Source organism: Phyllobates terribilis, unplaced genomic scaffold (genome assembly GCF_046119375.1).
Source record: "Phyllobates terribilis strain yellow unplaced genomic scaffold, ASM4611937v1 Scaffold_11__3_contigs__length_659146591, whole genome shotgun sequence".
Lineage (NCBI taxonomy): Eukaryota > Metazoa > Chordata > Amphibia > Anura > Dendrobatidae > Phyllobates > Phyllobates terribilis.
In genome coordinates, this window is record NW_027362771.1 from 633588180 (window position 1) to 633600859 (window position 12680).

Here is a 12680-nt window from a genome sequence, read left to right on the forward strand (position 1 = left end):
GTGTGTGGATGATGGTGGTCGTCGTGCAGGAAGTCAGTAATTAACACAGAGTCAGTGTGATGCAGTCCCAAGCTCTTTACTCACAGTTGTTTCTTTCCAAGTTATCACTGCAGATCACACCTTCCCATGTCATCCTGTGTTCACTCAGTGAGGGGTTCAGTCGACCCCCAGGTAACTCCGGAGTATTTAGCAGGACCCCCTTCTGTGTGTCCTTTCTCTGGCCTTCTCCCTTCACCTCACACCTAGTGACTCCAATCCGGTACCCTCGGGCCTTGGTGGGCGATGTCTGTTCCGTCCCCTGGGTTCTATGTGGCTACCTTCTTAGTGAGACTGGTGTGGACTTTTGTCTAATGGTACATAAAGTGCTTCAGCCTCTGGTTTCTAGTTGAGCCTTGCAGTTCTCCACTAGTTGAGGGACTGGTTCCCATTATCTGGCCTGACTCCTCTACCTCCTGGTAGCAGCGGGCATACGGGTGGCCTTCTGCACGGCCCGTACCCCTAGGATCCCTTTGCCTCTTGTTCCTGGACCCTTTCCTGCTTCCTCTCCTCTTTGCTTCTCTTTCCTCTCAGGCTCAGGCTTCCTGACTCAGCCCGCATCTGGAGCAGAGCTCCTACAGAGCCCCTGCTCCTTCCATTTCTCCTCAGACTCGACTCTCCGTCTCTAAGATGGCTTCCCTCTATATACTCCTACTCCAGTCCTTCAGGATCTACTTCCTCTACCCCATCCACTACATAGTTCCCCCTCTCTAGGTGGTTCCCCCCACTCCAGCCAGGGACCAGGGACTGTGCTCTCCCCTAGGAACAATCTCGCCCTGTCCCCCGGAAATGTGGTGTAGTAAATGCTGGTGTTAGGGTCCTGAGCCATACTCCTTCTCTTACATGAGAGTGAGGAACCACATCTCTGAATGAGATGCAGTACCTCTGTGGCGACCAAACCCTCAGGGGCACCACGTGTGTGCAATAAAACAATGTGTGTGCATGGCAATCCCCTGTCAAGACTGCATGCCCCCTCCTCTCAGTCTTCACTTGTTATGGAAGTTTCTCAAGAAACATCATCAACGTCCACGTCCACGTCCCACCGCAGCGTTCAATTGTCCATATCCCAGACCTTTGAACGAAAGCGGAAATTCGCAGCCAACGCCCCACAGGCCACAGCCCTAAATTCGCACATTTCACGACAGCTTACATTGGAAATGCTGCCTTTTAGGCTGGTGGAGATGGAATCCTTCTGCAACCTTATGGTGGTGGCCGTCCATCGGTATTCGGTCCCCAGCCGACAAGATTTTGACCTGTGTGCCATCCCTACACTACACAAGCACGTGTCCCAAAACATCTGCCGTGCCCTCAACAACGCAGTTAATGGGAGAGTCCACCTGACAACGGACACGTGGACAAGTGCTTGTGGACATGGACGGTGCATCTCCCTGACGTCACACTGGGTAAACATGATTGAAGCCGGGACCCAGTCAGACCTTGGGACGGAACACATCCTCCCCACACCGAGGATTGCGGGCCCTATGTCAGTCAGAGTTGTCCCCAGAGTGTACAGCTCCTGCGCATCATCCTCCTCCTCCTCCTCATGTTCAGCCTTCATCTCAGATATCACCACATCAGTTACAAGCTGTAAGAACTGCAGTACTGCCTCTGCCAAGCGGCAACAGGCTGTGCTGAAACTCCTAAGTTTAGGTGAAAAACCTCACACTCCTTGTGAGTTGTGGACAGCTGTGAAAGAGCAGGCAGATCTGTGGCTGAGACCGCTGAACCTACATCCAGGCATGGTCGTGTATGACTATGGCAGTCACCTGGTGGAGGCTCTGAGGCGAGGCAAGATCACACACGTACCATGCCTGGCTCATGCGGTTAACCTCGTGGTTCAGTAGTTTCTTAAATCGTATACCGAGTTATTAGATCGGCTGGTCAAAGTACGCCGCCTTTCAGCTCATTTTCGGAAGTCGGCTACAGCTTCTTCCACCCTTGCTGTGTTGCAGCAGCATTTGCAGCTTCCGGCACACAGACTCATGTGTGATGTCCCCAAACTTTGGAACTCTACCCTCCACATGTTGCAAAGGATTTGTGAGCAGAAGAGAGCAGTTGTGGAGTACCAGCTGCAACAAGGCCGTTGATATTCAGGTCAGACTCCACACATAAGACCTCAGGAGTGGACCTGGATGTCTGACATATGTACCATCTTGACAAACTTTGAGGAGTCCACCAAGATGGTGAGTGGCGATGATACCATCATTAGCCTCAGCATTCCACTTGTCTGTCTTTTGCAATGCTCTTTGCAGAGAATTAAAGAGGAGGCATTGCAGCCAGAGTATGATGAGATGGATCAAGAAGCCATAGCAGTCGATTACACACAGCTCAGCCTCACCTCATCCCAACGTGCATTGGAGGACAATGAGGGAGAGGAGGAGGAGGAGGAGGAGGAAGAACAGGAGCTGGTATCATGCGCTGTAGATGGTAGTACCTTTACAACTGTCATACCGTCGGTTCAGCATGGGTGGCCTGAGGACAGGGGGGAGGAGGAGGAGGAGAAGAGCATGGCCAGTCATCATCTTGGTAAGGACACGGAAGTCTTGACTGTTACCAGTCCGGCACGCATGGCTGACTTTATGTTACGCTGGCTTAACCGTGACCCTCGCATTGTCAAAATGTTGGGTGACAGTCATTACTGGTTGGTGACTCTTTTATACCCCACTACAAGGAGAACTTTCACTCTATTGTAACTGAGGAGGAGAGGTCTACAAAAATTGGGCAGTACCAGAAGTCCCTTGCTGCAGAACTGTTAAAAAAAATCTCATCTCAACAGGCTAGTGGCAGAGGTCACAGTTCGTTGCCCAACCAAGGCGTACATGCAAGAGAGGCGCAATTCAAATCCAGCAGAGGCAGGGGAACACTGTCAATGTTCTGGGACAGTTTTCTGAGACCCGCCCAGCTTACAGGCCCTGAGGCGCAGGGTACTCTCACAAGGAGTGGAAAGTTTCAAAAGGTGGTGAGGGAGTACCTCGCCGACCGTACCAGAGTCCTCCGTGATTCCTCTGTGCCTTTTAATTTTTGGGTATCCAAGCTGGACACATGGAATGAAATCGGTCGGTACGCCTTGGAGGTTCTGGCCTGCCATGCCACTAGCGTGTTACTTCAGCGTGTTTTTAGTGCCACTGGGGGAATTATAACTGATAAGAGCACTCGCCTGTCAGCTGACAAGCTGACCCTTATCAAAATGAACAAGGGCTGGATTGGGCCAGACTTCTCATCAGCACCAAATGACAGCAGAGTATCAAAGTCAAATCCACTGTGTTATTTCAGAAGGTGAATTCACATGCACTGCTTCACACCCACACATGGGTATATGCTTCCTCATTTAGACTGTTTTATGCTCTTCTCCTTATCCTCAGCCTCCACCACCACTATACCACCAGGGTGACTGTGGTCTGTGTTGCCATTATTGCAAGTTTCTCCGTCCTTATTTTTTGCAGCTTTTTCTGGGAAGGCATAAGCAAAGACTATGGAGACACACTCACCAATAATGGGAATAATGTTTTTAAGATGCTGTACTGTATGGCTCTTGTAAGGGGCATTAAAACCATCTTGTTAAGCTATTGTGACCTCCACCAATTTTCCATGGGGCATTAAAACCATATTGTTAAGCTACTGTGACCTCCACGTCTCTTCCGAGGGACATTAAAACAGTCTTGTTAAGCTATTGCGACCTCCACCACTTTTCCAAGGGGAATTAAAACTGTCTTGTTGAGCTACTGTGACCTCCATGTCTCTTCCGAGGGGCATTAAAACCATCTTGTTATGCTGCTGCGAACTCCACGTCTCTTCCAAGGTGCATTAAAAGCATCTTGTTAAACCACTCTGAACTCCACAGCTCTTCCAAGGGGCATTGAAATGTTGTTTTTAATTAGCTCTAACCTTCACGACTCTTCCAACGGGCATTCCATTTCCTCCTAATTTTTGTCAGCTTTTTCGTGGATGGCATAACCAAAGACTATGGGAGACCCACTCCCCAATAATGGGTAAAATGTTTGTAATATGCTGTACTGCATGGCTCTTGTAAGGGGCATTGCAAGTTCCTCAGTCCTAATTTTTGGCAACTTTTGCTTGGAAGGCATAAGCAAAGACTATGGGCGACCTACTCCCCAATAATGGGAATAATGTTTGTAATATTCTGTACTGCATGGCTCTTGTAAGGGGCATTGCAAGTTTCTCTGTCCTAATTTTTTGGCAGCTTTTGCTTGGAAGGCATAAGCAAAGACTATGAGAGACCCACTCCCCAATAATGGGAATAATGTTTTTAAGATGCTGTACTGTATGGCTCTTGTAAATGGCATTAAACCGTATTGTTAAGCTACTGTGACCTCCATGTCTCTTCCAAGGGGCATTAAAACCATCTCGTTAAGCTACTGTGACCTCCACGTCTCTTCAAAGGAGCATTAAAAGCATCTTGCTAAACCACTCTGAACTTCACAGCTCTTCCAAGGGGCATTGAAATGTTGATTTTTATTACCTCTAACCTCCACGACTTTTCCAACGGGCATTGCATTTCCTCCTAATTTTAGTCAGTGTTTGATTTTCAAGAAAAGGTGAAAACTAAGGGAGACCCATTCCCGGATAATGGGTAGAAGGTTTTAGTGCGCTGTAATCCACGTCTGTTTCAAGGGGCATTGCAGGTCCTCATAATTTTTGGAAAGCCTTCAATTCACTGATTAGGCCAACAGTGTACAGGAGACCCAGTTGCTATAATTGGAAAAAATGGTTTAGTTAAGGCCCTCTGACCTCCATGTCACTTCCAAGGGGCATTGAAGTGCCTCGAAATTTTTGGTAGGCATTGCACTCACTGTATGCCCTATAATTATGTAGCCTAACTGCTCCTTTTGTTACAGAAACATATCCTACAAGACATGTGTGGCTGACTGGCCTGGTATTGATGTGAATGGTCCCTGTTCCTCCTGCTCTTTCTCCTTTTCCACCACCTCATCCATCATTTATCACATGAAGCTTTGTTTTAATTGGAGTCATAGAACTGGGAAAGTAGCAGGAAAACATCCAGCAATCCTCGGAGGAGGTAGGATATGCGCCAAAACTCTTACCACCTCAGGCCTGGCTGCTACTACATACATGCGCTTGCATTCCGAGAAAACAAAGCAGATGCTAACTTCTATCATCATCATCATGAGCCTCACCTCGGCACTGTCAACTCCCCTGATGGAGAAGCCGTTGCTCACCGGAGGAGTCTGGTTCTCTGGTAGGCTTATCCAATGCTGCCCTAAAGCAGGCCAGGCTAAGAAAAGTGTAGGGGAAGGTGACAGGAGAGATAGGGGTGGCTGGGGACTGTTTATGGACACCCGGCCGCCCCCAGGCGGCTGGGGACCATGTGTGGACACCCGGCCGCGGGGCGATTGGGGATCGAGTATGGACACCCGGCTGCTCCCTGGCGGCTGGGGAGCGAGCATGGGCACCCGGCCGCTGGGTGGCTGGGGACTGAGTATGGATACCTCGCTGCCGAAGCAGCCATGAGGTAGTGGCCAGCTTCAGCCTCCTCCAAACTAAAAGGCCCAATTTCAAGTGCAAGTTAGCAGTATGGCATTGCAGCCTGTGGGTGTGTGGGTGGCAGGCTGCTCACTTACGCTTGCATTCCAAGAAAACAAAGCAGATGCTAACTTCTATCATCATCATCATGCTCCTAACCTTGGCACTCTCAACTCCCCTGATGGAGAAGCCAGGGCCCACCAGAGGAGTCTCGTTCTCTGGTGGGCTCATCCATTGCTGCCCTAAAGCAGGTCAGGCTAAGAAAAGTGTGGGGGAAGGTGACAGGAGAAATAGGGGCGGCTGAGGACCATATATGGACACCCGGCTGCCCCCAGGCGGCTGAAGACCGAGCTTGGACACCCGGCCGACGGGCATCTGGGGACTGAGAATGGATACCTTGCTGCCAAAGCAGCCATGAGGTAGTGGCCCCCTTCAGCCTCCTCCAAACTAAAAGGTCCCATTTCAAGTGCAAGCTAGCAGCCTGCGGGTGGGTGGGTGGTTGGCTGCATATTTGCGCTTGCATTGCAAGGAATGGGGGAGGTACAATTGAACACTGCCCTGTGACAAGGACTTGCACGGGGATAATTGCAAGTCTGCATCTTCTGATGCGGCAAGGATCACTTAAGATGGTCACACTTTTAGGCAGTGACCTTGGTGTCAGAGTTGCTTCCAGGAATCTTCCTCATGCTGTTACCATGTCTTTTCAGCACTGTATGCATGTGTCACACAGCACATGATCAGATAAGGTTGTAAAATGTTAAAATGACATTTCCCGGTAAATGCATTTGTCACGGTTGAAAGCAATACAAAAGTGAAAAAGCGCATAAAAAATGCTACTTGTGAACATAGCCCAAGGTGTAGAGGAGTATTTTTGTTTTTAATTATTTATTTTAACTTATACACAAGTCTTTACTCTGGAAAGGAACTTCCTTAACATATTTCACAGGAAAACCGTTTCAGTTTCGTTTTTGAATATTTTATTGTGAGCCCGTAAAAGTGGCTCTGGGGGTCATAAATGCTTCCTGGGGTGATCCCCATGCTGTACCCATGTCTTTTGAGCACTGTCACTATCGTTTTGGGCGCTTTTTAGGCTTTCTACAGACTGCCAAGGGTGCCGCCGCAAAAATGCTCGGGTCTCCCATAGACTAACATTGGGCTCAATGCTCGGGTCGAGCACCCGAGTATCACGGTGAGCTCGGCCCAAGCTTGGAGCACCAGAACATTTTATTGCTTGTTCAACACTACTGATGAATTAAGAGGTCAGTTTAGAATTAGAACCTATCCGCATTACATTCTGAGGAAGGGATTTTAAGAAGCCAAGAGTAAAAAATAAGTAGAGCTTCTTAGACCTAAAGAAAGACTTATTGAAAACAACTGCACGAGGTTTATCACGACATTTGATAATGGGTCACAAAAGGTTCGAGATATACTTGCCATGTACTGATCAATCCCCTATAAAGATAGTGAAATCTGCAAACAATTGCCAAATCACGTAAAGATCACCTACAGACAGGGTAGATTAATCAGAGATAGACTAGTTCACAGTCACTTCTATACACCTCAAACACCAACCTGGTTATTCAATCACAAGGGCTGCTTCAAGTGCCTTAATTGCGTAATTGTCCATTTACCAGCGTTGGATACCTTGGTCACGCCAGACTCCTCACTCATCACTGCGTCCAAGGAATCCCAGCACTGCTCTTCAACTCCTTGCCCTATTTCCCAGTAATTAGTACACTGATAAAGGTCTTACCGACCGAAGCGTTTATTACTGTGGACTACAAAAAATGAAAATATCAAATTCTACTATTTGGTGTGCCGAGGTTTCTCTACATATCTTCACGGTTTTGGACCCTACTCGTGCACCCAGGTCCAGTAGTGTTGCGTCTTCAATCATCACATCCTAACCAGACACATAATAAATAGCTGTCACGGAGGTGAATCTGGTTCTTTGAAATTTACGGCAATCGATCATATTCCAAATCCACATAGAGGTGGTGATTGGAATAGATTAATTTGCAAGCAGAGACAAAATGGATATTTTATTACGCGTTTTATTTCAGTTCTGACTTGCTTCTTTCCTTATTGCTTCCTCTTCCATCTCATTTTAATGTTTATTGGTATTCATCCCACACTGCCAGGGGTAATCTTACATATTTCTATCATAACTCTTACAAATCTCTTCTTTTTGATTGCTTGAGTATATCTCTTCTACTGTTACCGGTGTTTGACAAGTAATAACTACAGATTTATTCACATCCGTTGGTGTATATTCCTCAAGTAACTGGCTGTAATCTTTCACCGGTTATTGTGACTTTAATTGGACATGTCCCTTTTTAAATGTACATAGCTGTGATATCCAATGAACTAAAAGTATTTAAACACCAATCTTAGTCCCTCCCCTTCTGACCGCACGTGTCTACTAAATCAAATTGAAAAACATGTTCTGCATTTCATATTGAGTGGGCAGGTCTGGAGACGATTAAGTGAGGTTACCGGAAGTGACGTTCCATGTGGACCAAGGGGCTGGTTTGCATCCCAACCCAATGGCATGGAACAAATACAAATTTCGCGTGAGCGGACATGACATAGACTAGTCATCGGAAGTGATGTTCCATGCTGTCCAAGGGGCTTGTTTTCATTCCAGCCTGACTGCATGGAGGAATCACTAACTGCACACAGCAGGATGTGATTTAAACTAGTCAGCGGAAGTGATGTTTTGTGTGATCCAGCACTGTCACCGACTCACAGTGTGAAATGCACGCTAACAGATGGCATGAGCTATGCATAACTGTTAAGGGGACGGTTGCAAACAAATGTATTAAATAATGGAAGACAACAGAACCCAGGGTCCGCGATGCAGCTTGGAGGACAGCGGCCTAACACTTTCCAGATAAGAAGGTTAAACAACCAACTGAAAAAACAGTCCCTTCCGTGTTACTGCACACCGGAATGGGAATAGGAATTTGCACTATCTCCGTTAGCTGCATGAGAGATGTGTGATAAATAATGTAACTGTAACCCTGTTTACAGCACAGGGATTACACTGCAGGTGCTAGGATTCATGTGTGATACAACGGACTGAGGAGTATCTCTCCACGTGTCTTTCAGGCGGTGCAGGGAATAGGGCATCTGCAGACTGCTCGGGGTGTATGGCGACCCCTTTGTCGGAGCCAGACTGCCAGATGAAGCTACCTGCTTCCGTCCATCTAAGGCTGCCTATTCCCCACTAAACCTGCCTAACAGAAGCTAAAGCACACGTGGAGCCCAAACGACCAAGCGTCCATACTAAAACACCATCACAGCTCAATGATCAGAGCGTGCCGCCATGTTTGTGGGAGGGCGATTTAAAAATTAAGCCCTGCACACCATCGCACTATTGGAGATGTCACCCGCGAACAATCAGGCAGTGCCAGGTCACCGGATCAGCTGACTCCCAAACCACCAATCACGGTCTGCCATGTCACAGGCTTGCTCAGTGCAGTGAATCCTGGACTTAGGCTGCAGCAGCCATGTTTCCCCCCCACAACCTACTTTTCATGTTGCTAAGAACAAAGATCCAGGAGACAACTTGTCCATTTTGTGCACCAGCTTAGCGTTGGGACTAACGACGATGCTGAGCAGCATCAGCCCCAGCTGGACCAGAGTGGGAGACCACAGAATCCACTGCTGGTTCTGAAGCCATTTTGAATCCAGCAAATGCCCGACGCCTAACAGTAACAAGGTAAATTTGAGTGCCTTTGATTGGCATAACCTCTTAACCAGATGCAGATCCTTTGAGCTCATCAGTGCATGCTCACAGGATTGGACAGGTTCTGAAGGCTTTGAACCTGTATCCTGCCCCAATCAATACTAACATATACATAAGGTTCCTACTCCCCACTGCTGTTTCACTCCATTTATAGCTAGTGAACACTGAAGGGGCTCCTAGGTTTAGCACTATGACTTAGCCCCCTAGGGCAAAATTGATATAGGTTCCCTGATGAATCAATCGGAGGTAACGAGTTGGGACAACTGCTAAAGGGAAAGTTCAGGGCCAAATATTGTAGCTTCAGCTGTGGACTGCCCATGGCGATAACCCCGTAAATTTTTCTGTGCCACTGAATATTAATACTCATTCTAACTGAATATTCTGATCCACCATTGGGGTGATTGGTAGTTATACCTCCTTGTAGGGGAGTTTTGATACACATTTTCAACTAAGCACAGACATTTGCACCATATGAGAACTTTATGGGTGTTTACATGTTGCTTGGTTGTACTACCTCTTTTTGTAACCGTCCTATGGATAGGATATGCTCATGAGATTGGTACGTAATCAAACTATATCTTGGTCCAAGATTTTACGTATTTTATTCGTCCATTTCTTGATACCTTTCTCATGATGGCTTCTGGTGTCCAAATGGTCTAATTTGTGGGTTTCACGCGCGACTATCTTTAAGTGTTTATTGTCTGTCTTGAAATCATGTTAATCGATATCTAGTAAAAGTTATTATTTATTGGCTTTGCTACTTGCTCCATGAGCTAATAACTCTGCAGAATCTAAAATGATATTTTAAATTGTCCATTTCACTTTATAAATTCATTTTACATTTTCTTCATATTCTCATATTCTCAAACCAAATTAATAATAACAGCTTTAATTTTAATGTTTACATTTTGATGACGCTAGAGACAATATTAAAAAAATCTCTGAAGATTCATACCTGGAACCTTGGCTCATACTTTGTATATATATATTCACTGCGGCTCATATTCATGAACACAACACGACTATTATGCCGTCTAACATTTAAGTTATTTTCCTCTAGATTTCTGCACAACAAAATTGAGATTAAAGAAATCAACTGAAAAAGCAAAACATATATGTAAGTATTCTTTTGAACAAATATTTAATAAAGTCTAATAAATTCTGCTCAAGATTTATCTTAAAGTATATAGAACTATATTGATTTTATTAAAAAAATAGACAAATGCGTTTTCAAACTTTATTTTTGCTTAACTCCTAAGGTCCAGCAAATTTTGCATTTGTTGCTTTTACTCTTATTCTTTCAAGAGCCATAACCTTTTTATTTTTCTGTCGACATAGTCATATGAGGGCTTATTTTTTGTGGGTCAAGTTGCAATTGTGAATAAATTATTATTTATTATTATAGCGCCCTTTATTCCATGGCGCATTACATGTGAAAAAAGGGGTATACATACATGAATAATTAGAATGATCTTTAACAAAACGTGACGGTGACTGGTACAGGAGCAGCGAGGACCCTGCCCGCGAGCGCTCACTGTCTACAAGGGATGGATACAAATGACAAGCCACAATGAAATGTCGGATGATGGTGTAGGATCAATGCATTTCAGAGTCACTCCATCTCCTTCTTCAGCACAGTCACAATTGACAATTGACTTTTCTTTAGGGTTGTTGACTCAGTTCTTCTGCTGCAAATCTTACTTTATATGTTAGGTAATGTATTCTAATCTCAGGAATTCTAAGGTTCTTTATACATTTAGTGGATGCTTAATGTTTCTTTTTACCTTCTTCTGGAATGAGTGGGTGGAGGGTTTTGAAACCTTATAAGACTTCATCAGTTTGTTAGATTTTATGTATGAAGCTTAACCATTTTAGATCTGTAGGACTTAGGATATTATATTTTCTGGAATAAATATATATTTTATCCCTATGAGTCACATTACTACGAGACTCATTAACTGATATTGTTTCAAAATCTACACTCAAGGATATCAACTAACATGATTTGTTTTCTCTTTCTAAAAAAGATAAATAAAAAGGAGGACCACTGCAGCCAATACAAATAATAATATATTGTACTTATTCATTTCGGCAGCATAACCAGTTTGTTCTACATGTTGGACAATAATCTGACTGCGGTCACAGAGATTTTCCTTTTAGGATTTCAAATCAGCCAATAATTAAAAATATTCCTATTCTGTCTTCTCCTGATGATTTACTGTGGGGCAATATGTGGAAACCTCCTGATCATCACCCTGGTGTCCACCAGCAAGAACCTCCACACTCCAATGTACTTCTTCATCTCACAACTGTCTATCGCTGACATCTTGGTGATCACAGATATTGTCCCCAACATGCTCCACATCCTACTGAACAATGGGGCGACCATTACTTTTGTTGGCTGTATCACTCAGTTTTATTTTTTTGATGCTTCAGAAACAGTTGAATGTCTTCTCCTTGCTGTGATGTATTATGACCGATATGTGGCCATCTGTAAACCTCTACATTATAACGCTATCATGAAAAGTGGTCATTGTGTGATACTGACCATCATCTGTTGGGTATTTGGATTTTCTATTGTTTTCATTGACATGATAACTACAGCAAAACTAAACTATTGCGGGCTGAACATCATTGACCACGTATTCTGTGACCTTGCCCCCTTACTAGAACTTGCCTGTTCTGACACCTATATTGTTCACTTGGAGATTTATTTAATAAGTATTCCACTTCTCCTTATTCCTATCACAATCATTGTAGTGTCTTATACCTGTATATTTCTGGAAATCTTAAGGATCTCATCCAGTACCGGGAGACAGAAAGCCTTCTCCACCTGTAGCTCCCACCTCACTGTAGTCTCCATATTCTACTGGACTATATTCAGTGTTTATGTCGTCCCAATAAAAGGACAATCATCAACCATCAGTAAAATCTTATCACTGCTATATACTGTCTTTACTCCTTTTATTAACCCCATAATCTACAGCCTGAGAAATAAAGACTTTATAAAAGCCATTCAAAAAGCATGTTATAAGAATGTAATCTAGAAAATAATAAATAATATTATAAGTATCACTGAGGCTAGGCCAAGATACTCAGCCTTATTGTTTTACTTTGTTTTATAATGTTTCATCAGAAATTGTAAAGTTTGAAGATGTGAGTAGTACAGACATTAGTTTTCTTTTTATCCTTTACTGACATATGTAAAACTGATACGTCATATGCTGGCAGCCTGAGTTTAACATGGGCTCAAACGCTGATCCTGCATCTTTCCCAGCACATGATGGCTGATTTTAATAGCCATCATGAGTCTTCAACAGCCGCGGGCTATTAACAAGTTAAATGCTGCTGTCAATTACTGTCAATCACTAACAGCGGCATTTTACACCTC

General features: G+C 44.7%; 1 pseudogene; it reads left to right on the forward strand.

The window, feature by feature from the left end:
- Positions 1-11403: 11403 nt before the first annotated feature.
- Positions 11404-12336, forward strand: LOC141167525 (olfactory receptor 11L1-like; annotated as a pseudogene).
- The last annotated feature ends 344 nt before the right edge of the window (positions 12337-12680 follow it).